The sequence below is a fragment of the Zalophus californianus genome, chromosome 7 (assembly GCF_009762305.2).
Source record: "Zalophus californianus isolate mZalCal1 chromosome 7, mZalCal1.pri.v2, whole genome shotgun sequence".
NCBI classification, from domain to species: Eukaryota; Metazoa; Chordata; class Mammalia; order Carnivora; family Otariidae; genus Zalophus; species Zalophus californianus.
Window position 1 is genome coordinate 41667216 of NC_045601.1, and position 10188 is coordinate 41677403.

At 37.1% G+C, this 10188-nt stretch overlaps 1 pseudogene; it reads right to left on the bottom strand.

Moving 5' to 3' along the window:
- Nucleotides 1-7520: 7520 nt before the first annotated feature.
- LOC118357211 lies at nt 7521-8877 on the bottom strand (annotated as a pseudogene).
- Between the last annotated feature and the right edge of the window lie 1311 nt (nt 8878-10188).

Consider the following 10188-nt stretch of genomic DNA (forward strand, 5'->3'; position numbering starts at 1 on the left):
CTACAAACCGTCAGTCTATTGAAGAAAAACCTGTGATGTTATAAAACAAAGTTCTTCTTAAACTAGAATGTGTATAGAGTTTCCAAGGCCATTTTATTTCCACGTTGCAAATTAATAGCAAAATGTCTAAAGGAGAAACCAACCATTCCAACAGATCAAGTCAGAAAGCTGTCTCGGAAAGAAGTCTTCTTAAAACTGGGTGTATTTTTCAGAATTGATAGCTCTCCTCAGGGAGGAGATTTCAGCACCAAAAGCGTGTAATTCCTGAGTGGTGCTCCAAACAGATCAACTTTCCTTTTATTACTTTGTTTTGAATTTTCCTGGGGTGGCACTGCAAATGTTTTGAGCATCTCTTTGTTCCCGTCAGGGTTTTATTCGTCTTCTTCTGTGTTAAGCTGAGACAGTGCTGCTGAATTTCGGCTGCCCCTTGCATTACCCAAACCGAACCAACAACCCAAGGGACTCTCAGAGAATCCCGAGTTCGCTTGTTTCCATGCGGCAACCAGATCGCCAGCTCCTGGGATGATTCATCTGGACCAGTTTGCAGGATTTCGGCAGACAAGTGCGCTGCTGAAGACAGGACAGGGAGCTCTTTCTTTAATCCCGGTTTTGTCAAAGCTCAACTGCTGCTTTAGAAAGGCCATTAGAGTTTCTCATCTGTTTCTTCATCAGCAAAATAGGAATCACCCTAGTATTATGGTACTTAATTTTGTTTTCTTCTATGAAGTAAGTGCTTTGAAGATGAGAAGGGTTGCATTTATTTTGCTTAACAATTTAAATTAATGGGGTCAGAAATATGACACATCCTGTGTTTGGTGGCACTTCTTTGATTTTCTTGCTCAGCCTACTCCTTTGCTTATACATTCAAATTCATCCCACCTTGTCACTGATGACTATCTCCAGTTGAATTTACTTTTGGTATTTTAACTCAAAATTTTATTATTGAAATAAACAGGAAAGACTTTCAGAAGTTTTTTCTAGTCATCCACCACCCTATAGATTGTTGTTTCAGTCATTCAAGAAAGCTGACTACATGCCTAATAAATCCATCCAACAATTAGAAATCAAATAAGAAAGCTTAATAAATAAGTAATTTTAAAAACCGGAGAATCAAAATAGCAAAGCCAAATTTTTAGGTATTATTTAGAAGGGTCATTAGAATTCATCTAACTCCAAGGTGTCTCATCTTTAATCAAGGACTGAGACGATAATATGCAAATGAAGTAAAGCATAAAAGTGCTTACTCTTTCTTATTCCCCACGGGCGCATAAATTCTGTTTTAGACACAATCATATATCATATATATATTGAAAGATACATGTGCTATATTTAGTTCAAAATGTTTAGTTTGAGTGTGATGAACATATGAAATATGTGAAATGAAAATTGTATGTTTTATCTTTTCATATTTTTATTCCTTTTTAAGAGTCAGAATAAAGAATTTTAGCCATAAAATGCACCAGAGGGGCACCTAGGTGGCACAGTTGGTTAAGCACCTGACTCTTGGTTTCAGCTCAGGTCATGATCTCAGGGTCATGAGATCGAGCCCCACATCTGGCTACATGCTCAGGGGCTCAGTTGGTTTGAGTTTCTCTCTCCCTCTCCCTTTGCCCTTCCCCCCCTGCTCCTGTCTCTCTCTCTCTCTCTCTCTCTCTAAAATAAATAAATCTTTTTTAAAAAAATGCACTAGAGAAAAATATGAAAAAATTATCACAAGTGGCATTAAAGACAAGTCTAAGAAATTATCCAAAAATGGAATTCAAAGGAGTGGGGTCATAGAGTTTATGTTAATTTTTTGGCCTGAGTCCTGTGATCTTCTCTGAACATTGGCTAACATCATACTCATTTTTGATGGACTTAAAAATCATTCACAATTATGTTTTTTTCATTTTTTTGTAAAATATATTTTATTTATCAGCTTTCAGAGCCTAAATGTTCTTTCACTTATTGTAAGCGAATATCTGTAACCACTGTGATGCTTAATTTTATGTGTCATCTTACATAGGCTAAGGCACCCAGATGCTTGATCAAACACCAGTCTAGCTGTTGGAATGAAGGTACTTTTTAGTTGTGATTAACATTTAAATCAGTAGATTTTGAAGACAGCACGGGGGGTGGGGGGGCCTCATCCAATCAGTTGAAGACATTAAGAGGAAAAGACCGAGGTCCCGCAAGGAAGAAGGAAATGTTTCCAGAATGTCTTTGGACTCTTAACTGCCACATCAACTATTTTTGGGTCCCCTGTCCTGCATATTTCAAAATTGCCAGCCCACACAATGGCGTGAATCAATTTCTTAAACAATCACCCCTTCTCTGGATAGATAGATAGCTACATAGATACATAGATGAGAGAGAGATATGCATGTTATGTGGGGGGTGGGGGACTGTGTATTACAACCTATTGATTCTGGAAAACCTAACTAATACACCGACTTTACTATTTCTTTTTCTTTTTAGCTTGAGTTTTTCCTTGACCTTTGCTTTGTGAATCCTTGTACACACTTCATTGGGTGATGCTGACTGAACCCATCAGTAGTCAAGGAATGCAGACACAGGACAATGGGGGAAGAGCAAAACAAAGAGTTGAGGAAATGAAGTAGAACTGTGCTCATGCCCTGGCTATGTTTATACAAGGGCATTCCATGCATTGCCATCCAAAAAGGAAAGGAAAAAGTGAATTTGACATACTTGGGCAGTGAGGTCTGTGCAATTAAAAACAAAGTTGAGTCGAATGCTAAGAAGAAACCGTAGACACTCTTGGAATCATGTTTTTTAATTGTGTTAGTCACAAACTTTATGTAAGTTACAGTGTGATCCTGAATCACAAGCATCACTTATTTCCCGATTAAGCAATGCCCACTGAACTTTGGGCCTCCTTGCAAGGAGGTTTATATACCGCAGCCTTCCTCCAGCTGACAGTGTAGCCATGTCAGCTTGACCTAAGCCAATTCCTGTTGCACTGACAATGCTTCTCTCTGGATAACTGACGCAAAAAGTGTCACACTAGGAAGTCCCAAGTATCAAGGAGGCCAGAGGCTCATTGCTGACCTTGATAAAAAACTGTCCAAGAAAACTGTTCTTACTGCATAAACATTCTTTTGTGGTCACTCGGGCTGTCCCGAGTGACCACAAAAGAATTAATTTTACAGAAAATAATGCAGGACTATGGATGAACTAGAGGCTGGAGATCAAAAAATCTAAAAATGTACAGTCTTTACACACCTCAGAATAGCCCAGAGAATATTGAATGAGCATTGTGTCTAAAATGCCCTCCATTGTACAGTGGATTTGAACCTTTTACAGCAAGTCAACTAAGGGCCAGTTGATGCCAACCAAATTGAGGAGCAAAGTTTGCCTTTACAACCATGCACACATTTGTGTAAACTTTAACACTAAACCCAACCCTGCTTCTTGGCCTAAGAGGACAGGGGCATTTAGCTGAGACTGAATGGGGAATGTCAGTGAAAGGGTTAATGATCCTGCTCCAACCCAACCTCAATGTTAATTTTGAAACTTATTTTAAATACATGGAAAAAAGTCTTTAATTCATGCTGTCAAATTCTCATTCAGATTTGCCATATGTGAGTCTCCAGGAATGTCAAAATGAAGGATTTGGCCCTTTGGAGAAACGGAAATGGAAACAAAATAAAGCCTACATCATTCTAAGAGGAAAGGAAGAGATAGCAACTGCATATCTGAGTCTATGTTATGTATTTTTATCACTTTATATTATCTATTCTCACAACTTTTTGTTGAATTGATATTATCTGCATTTTAAGGGTGACCAATCTGAAGCCCAAGAGTTTTAGTAATTTCCTATTCTACACAGTACACAAATTGACAGAGGCAAGAAGCTTCTTTCTATAAATACAAAAAAGAAAAAGATGAATCTTTTTTTTTTTTTGCATCCTGGGCTTTTTGATAAATAATTTATGTATCATTTATATATCACATTATTTAGCTCACAATAAGCAAAACATGTTGACTTCCATCGAGTATTTTTTTCTTCCGGCAAAACAGAATATATTCTTACATATTGTGAATAAAATCGAAATGAGCCTGACGGTATTTGGTTTGGATAAAATATAACATATTTTTAAAAGAGTGCACATTTGTTCCCAATGTTTGCTGAGAAGCGTTGCACTGTTAACTGCTTCACATGATGACAGGAACACCATTTGGAGGAAATGATTTATTAGCACACTGTAGTCAAATAGTATGTATGAACATTTCATCCATCGGATTCTGACCCACTGTCAGCAGCATGAGTACTCCAGGCTGCTTCTCCAGAAATGGAGATATGTTGCCTTGAATCAGCTAAATTTCCACTTAGTTCTTCTGTGATCAATAAAAAATATTTCAGATATGCTCGGATAGGATTAATTTTCTCTAACCAGTGCTAACAAGTTACTATGGGGATTGTTTGTTGTCTCATATCATAAACAATATTTATAACAATAATCATTATGGTGACGATGAATAGTAATAGCTACTTAGCAAGGATCGTGCAGCTGGTTAAATAGTAGAAAACAGGTTTTAAACCAGGCTGTCATGCCAGAGTCTAGGCTCTTGACTGCCAGGATACTACTCTCAGATTTATACTAATTTTTTTTAGATTTATTATTTTTAAATTGAATATGCACTTTACAGAATTAAGAACCATGCTCTTTTCACAACAGTTAAGACTAAAATGACACATATGTAAATTAAATGAGGGTGACTATAATTTTCCATATCCCATCAATTAAAATAAGATGCACCTTTTTTCAGATGTTAATGTCTCTGAAATCAGGATGCATCTTAGCTTCCTGTCCTAGTTTAATTGACAATGTTTTTTTCTCTGATAGTGATAACTAAAATAATGTTGTGACTTAAAACTTATGGCATCTCAGATTTAATTAAATATATTAAATCCCAATTATGTTTATTTCACAGACTTATAAGGCTAATATGTTTAACATATTTTATCACTCTTAAAATTTTAGATAATATATATAATAATATATATTCTCAGGTACATTAATATATATTACCAGCTATATTTTCATATCTATCTATCTAGCAGCCTTAAACAATACTGGTATTATTATGACTCCTATTTCACAAATGAAGAAACTGAGGCTCAGAGAGACTCAGTAATCAGCCCAAGGTTTTACAATTACTAATTGTGGTGTTAGGTGGGAATCAAAATCATTTTTTTGACTCCAAGCTCAGTAGTGCTTTTCACAAGTAACCCATTATGTGTTTATAATCTATCAGATAATTTTGACCTTACACATTTATAAGAAGTTTTAAAGAAATTGATAGAATCTACATATTAAGCTCAAAGCTGCACCATGCCATTGTTACATTCTTAAAGAGAAGTGCAACAGTGGCCTTGGCCCAGTTAGGAGCTATGCTGGTAGTTGTAACCAGGAAGCAGGGAGGTTTATGATTTTTTTTTAAGATTTTATTTATTTATTTATTTATTTATTTATTTATTTATTTATTTATTTATCTGACAGAGAGAGAGAGAGAGAGCAGGGGGAGGAGTAGAGGGAGAAGGGCAAGACTCTGTGCTGAGCTCAGAGCCTGACTTTGGGTTCCATCCCATAACCCTGAGATCATGACCTGAGCTGAAATCAAGAGCTGGACACTTAACTGACTGAGCCACCCAGGTACCCCTATGATGTTTGAAATAAAAACCAAAAGAAAAGAACCTTGAGTAAAGAAAGTATTTAAAAAGTTTTCTTTTCATCCTCCAGGATCCGTGACACTGGTCACTAATAGTCTTGATTCATTCCTAAATTTGGACGGCTGCTGTGATTAGAACACTAGGAAAAGAAGTTGTGGAAGTTGATCGAGAGAGGACTGGTTTCTTACCTTGGGTCTCTGGCCAACCTAGTTTTGAACTTAGGAATAAAAATTCTTGTGTTTATAAACATGGAAAAATTATATTTACCTGCTTCCTCCCCTGCAAATAATTTTTGAAGGAAAATGAGATGATATGTATCAAGTGCTTTTATCTATTTAGGATGTCACAAGAATAAATCCTTTCTTCAATTCTCTACACCTTTTCTAGAAAAAAGCTAGTAATATTTTCCAAAGGCCACTCAACGTAAATCTAACATTACTCCTTATTTGCTCGGGGAATACACACCCAAAATTGTCTGTGGTATTATTGCGCCAAGTTTTTCCCTGTGGGTTATTATTTCTCATGGACTAGAGCTTGCCTTTTTATTTTCTCAAAACTGAATTCTGCCAAGTTCTGCCAAGACCTGACACTGTGTTTGAGGTTTGTTATAGCTTGAAAGCTAAATCCCAATGAAATTCTTTTAATTTAATTAAAAAAAATAAAAAGAGTCAAGCTTACATCAGAGTAAAGGAGGAGACAGAGCCCAGCCACCCTCTGGCACCTCTAAATAAACTGACACAGGAAGTTGCATCAAGAATACAAAGAATTGTATTGGATCTCATAGCTAAATAGATAAATCTGAGAAGCAGAGATCAATTTTAATCTCTTCAGTGAACTATAAAAGATAATGATACTCAATAGAAATAAAAATCTTGGATTTAGAAATTTGACAGTTTAGGTGCCCTCAACTACATGCTCACTCTAGGTAGCAGGAGAGCACTCTACACACAGCGTCTCATGTTACCATTACAATAGCCCATCATACAGATAAAGAAGTTATGGTTCAGAATGGTCACACAGCTCACAAGCAGACAACAATCAAGTCAGTACACAAATTCAGGACACCACCAACACATTCTCCCATCCCAAGTCTTGCCATTCTATCTCTGCTTGACTATCATCCTTTTGACATGAGAGATGACTCCATTTTTTCTTTCTTTTAAATACAGCTCATTTGCAAAAACAAAACACACTTTCTATCCAGTATTTCCTCTTCATATGACATTATACCTGAAGGACAAAACTGTGCCACCCAGTTTAGCTTACCTCATTGAGGAAAGGTAAGCTCTATCAAGGCACGGTTTATAATTCACTTGGTTCACTGATGTATCCCCGTATGTTTAGAACGGTGCTAGACACTTAGAAGGTACTTCATGTTGCTTAATGTCTTTTATTGCCTTTGCGTTCTCATCAAAATCAAGATCTTCTGAGGACACAGGCTTTTCAGAAAAGCTTACAAGCTTGATATATTTCCCCAAATAGCATGATACAAGCAGTCACTTAAGTATCTTTCTGAACATTTTTTTCATCTGCATACAAATAAAAAGGTTATTAAGTTACTTTAAATTAAACAGTATTTTTCCCTTAAAAAAACAGTACACACATCAGTACCTCAATTCTGGGAAAATGGTGGTGAAGGAGAAACTAAGAGGCCCTGGTTTTCTCTACTTAAAAATTAGGAAATGTTGAATAGAATAGAAGTTCTACATGCATTAACCACAAAATTAAATCTGTACCTTAGATTATAATTCTACTTAATCTTTCCAATAATCTTTCTGTGACTGTTCTTATGTATTTATAAATAGTCCATATCTAATATATGATGAAGCTGTATATTTGTAATTTTGTTAGATCAAAAACCTCTGGGAGAAAATTTGGGGGGATAATTGTTGTGATTTATATAGAGTAATTCTGCATGTGACACTATTCCACTGAAGAAAAAGCATTCCTCATATAGTCCCCTTGTTTATTGTTATTTTACTTGTTGTTGTTGTTGTTGTTGTTTAGTTTTTATTTCATACTTATAAACTTAACTCTGCAATCCAGCTAGACTTGGAGGGGAGCAAGGAAAATATAGAACCCATAGAACTGTAGGGAGAACACAAAGATTATAGGATATTTGGAACAGATGGGGATGAAGGGCTGCTGTCCAGAACTACAGAAGGAATGCTCTGCTACTTAAGATAAAACACAAGTCAAGTTTATTAGATTTGTCCACAGTCAACAATGGAGATCTTGCTGGTATTGCCATTCCTGGACCCAAAGCAGTCTCTGGCTTCCACAGTATCCGTGCCCTCTTTCACCTTGCCGACGACCATATGCTTGCCATGCAACCACTCAGTCTTGGCAGTGCAGATGAAAAACTGGGAACCATTTCTGTTGGGTCCAGCATTTGCATTGGCCAACATGCCCCCTCTTGCTCCACCCCCCACACTCGTGCTTCAGGATGAAATTCTCATCATCAAACTTCTCCCCATAGGTGGACTTGCCACCTGTGCCATTATGGCTTGTGAAGTCACCACCCTAGCACAGAAATCCCAGAATAATCCTGTGAAAGCAGGAACCTTTATAACCAAATCCTTTTTCCCCAGGGTTCAGAGCCCAAAAGTTCTCTGCTGTCTTTGGAACTTTTTCTGCAAATGGTTCAAAGGAGATGTGGTCTGAGGGCTAGCAGTCCATGGCAACGTCCAAGAACAAGGGGGTGGAGGGGTGGGAGGGTTGCCCATGGTTGCACAGCGTGGGCAGTGTCTGCAAGGCCACAGTCCCCTTGTTTAATTTTACTCCTTTACCAGACATTTATTAGGCACCTGTTACTTAGAGTGGCAGTGTTTAATCAGTCTGGCGTTTATTGGTTTTGAGCATTCTGGAGATTTTTTGTTGTTGTTAATATTAGATATAGCCCCGATGTTCTTAAAACAGTATAATTATTATTTTGGGACAAGACCTATGTACAAGCAAGGAAACTTAATACAAAATGTAAACTGTAACATATACTGCTGTTAATATTTCTATGGTCCATCTCTGCAGCAAATTAGGTCTTTCACTGTTGACAAGACACCCTCCAGTATAAGGTTTTCCTAAATCCTTTAATTCAGTTCTTAATTCAGTCATTTTGCAATCTGACCATGCAGGACTGAATCTCGTTAGTTAATCAGACTGAATCTCATTAGTAGTTCCTTATTTTACTTATTTTCTGTGTACTTAGTTGACTTTTTTTTTAAGTACCATTTTAGATTAACAGAAAAATCGAGCAGATAGTCTAAAGGTTAAATATACCCACCCTCTACCTCCACACTCCAGGCACAGAGCTTTCCCTATTGTCAATATCTTGCATTAGTGTGGTACATTGGTTACCTTAGTGAACCAATATTGAGACATAATTAACTAAAATCTACAGTTATTTTTCTGCTGTTATTCTAACAAATTTTTCACTTATGTTCAGTTTGTTGAACCTATTTTTTTTTTTTTTTGCAGGATTTCTTATTGTGCACCAGCCATTATGGTAGATGCTGAGAATAAAATGGTGATAAAACAGCTCTCTCGGTCCCTTAGAGTCTAGCAGGACAGATAGACATTCCTAGGTAAACACAAGGATCGGCCAGCATTTATTAAGATCCAGGCGCAGTTCTAAGCACTGAATGCTAACTCATTTAATCCTCAGACTAACTCCGCTCTACAGGTGCTTTTGTTATTGTCATTTTTTTATTAGGAAACTGAGGCACAGAGAGGTTAAGCACCTTGACCAGAGTCCCACAACTGGAAAGGAGCTGAGCCGTGACTGGAGCCCAGGCCTCTAGAACACATGCCGCCAATCACTTCCCAATGCTGCCTTACACAGTAACGAGACCTACAGATGAGAAACACCAGCTTGGATGAGAATACAAATTACAGTCATTGTGCTTTCTATTTAACTCATATTTTATGATTTTATTTCTAGCAACATAAGGAATCACTTTTATAGCAATGTACTTCGTACTCTCAAAAAACACCTAAGTGCGCAGCATAGTTTTTGGAAAACTGGGTATTTGAATTGGTCAATGTTTATTTCTGTTTTGTATTGTTGCTTGACCCTGGTCACTTTTAACCTCCACCTAAAGGAGTCAATGTTCAGAGAAAAGCCAACCTTGGATGCATACTTATTACTCAAGATTCAGTGAGAGACTCAGAGATTTGAGTGTGATATGGTTCTGACCGTTTCCACAGGTCACACTCTACTTAAGCGCAGGTAACAGAGGATGCTTAAAACCAGACCTGCTGCCTACAGTCATTTTCCTTCATGCTGCTATGGTTGCTGTCTACTCAGTGTGTAGCTGAAGTAGCCATTCATTTGGTGTGACCTAAATCACAAGAATTTTTCTTAATTAAAGTCAATATGCAAAAGATAAGTACAATGGACACTTTTATCTATGATCTCTCCAAAGCAATGTCTCCATTTTGTAAGCTTTTACACTATCCTATCCATCGATTTTTTTCCCAAGGGAAGTAGTAGAAGCCCCTTTATTTAAGCCATTAAA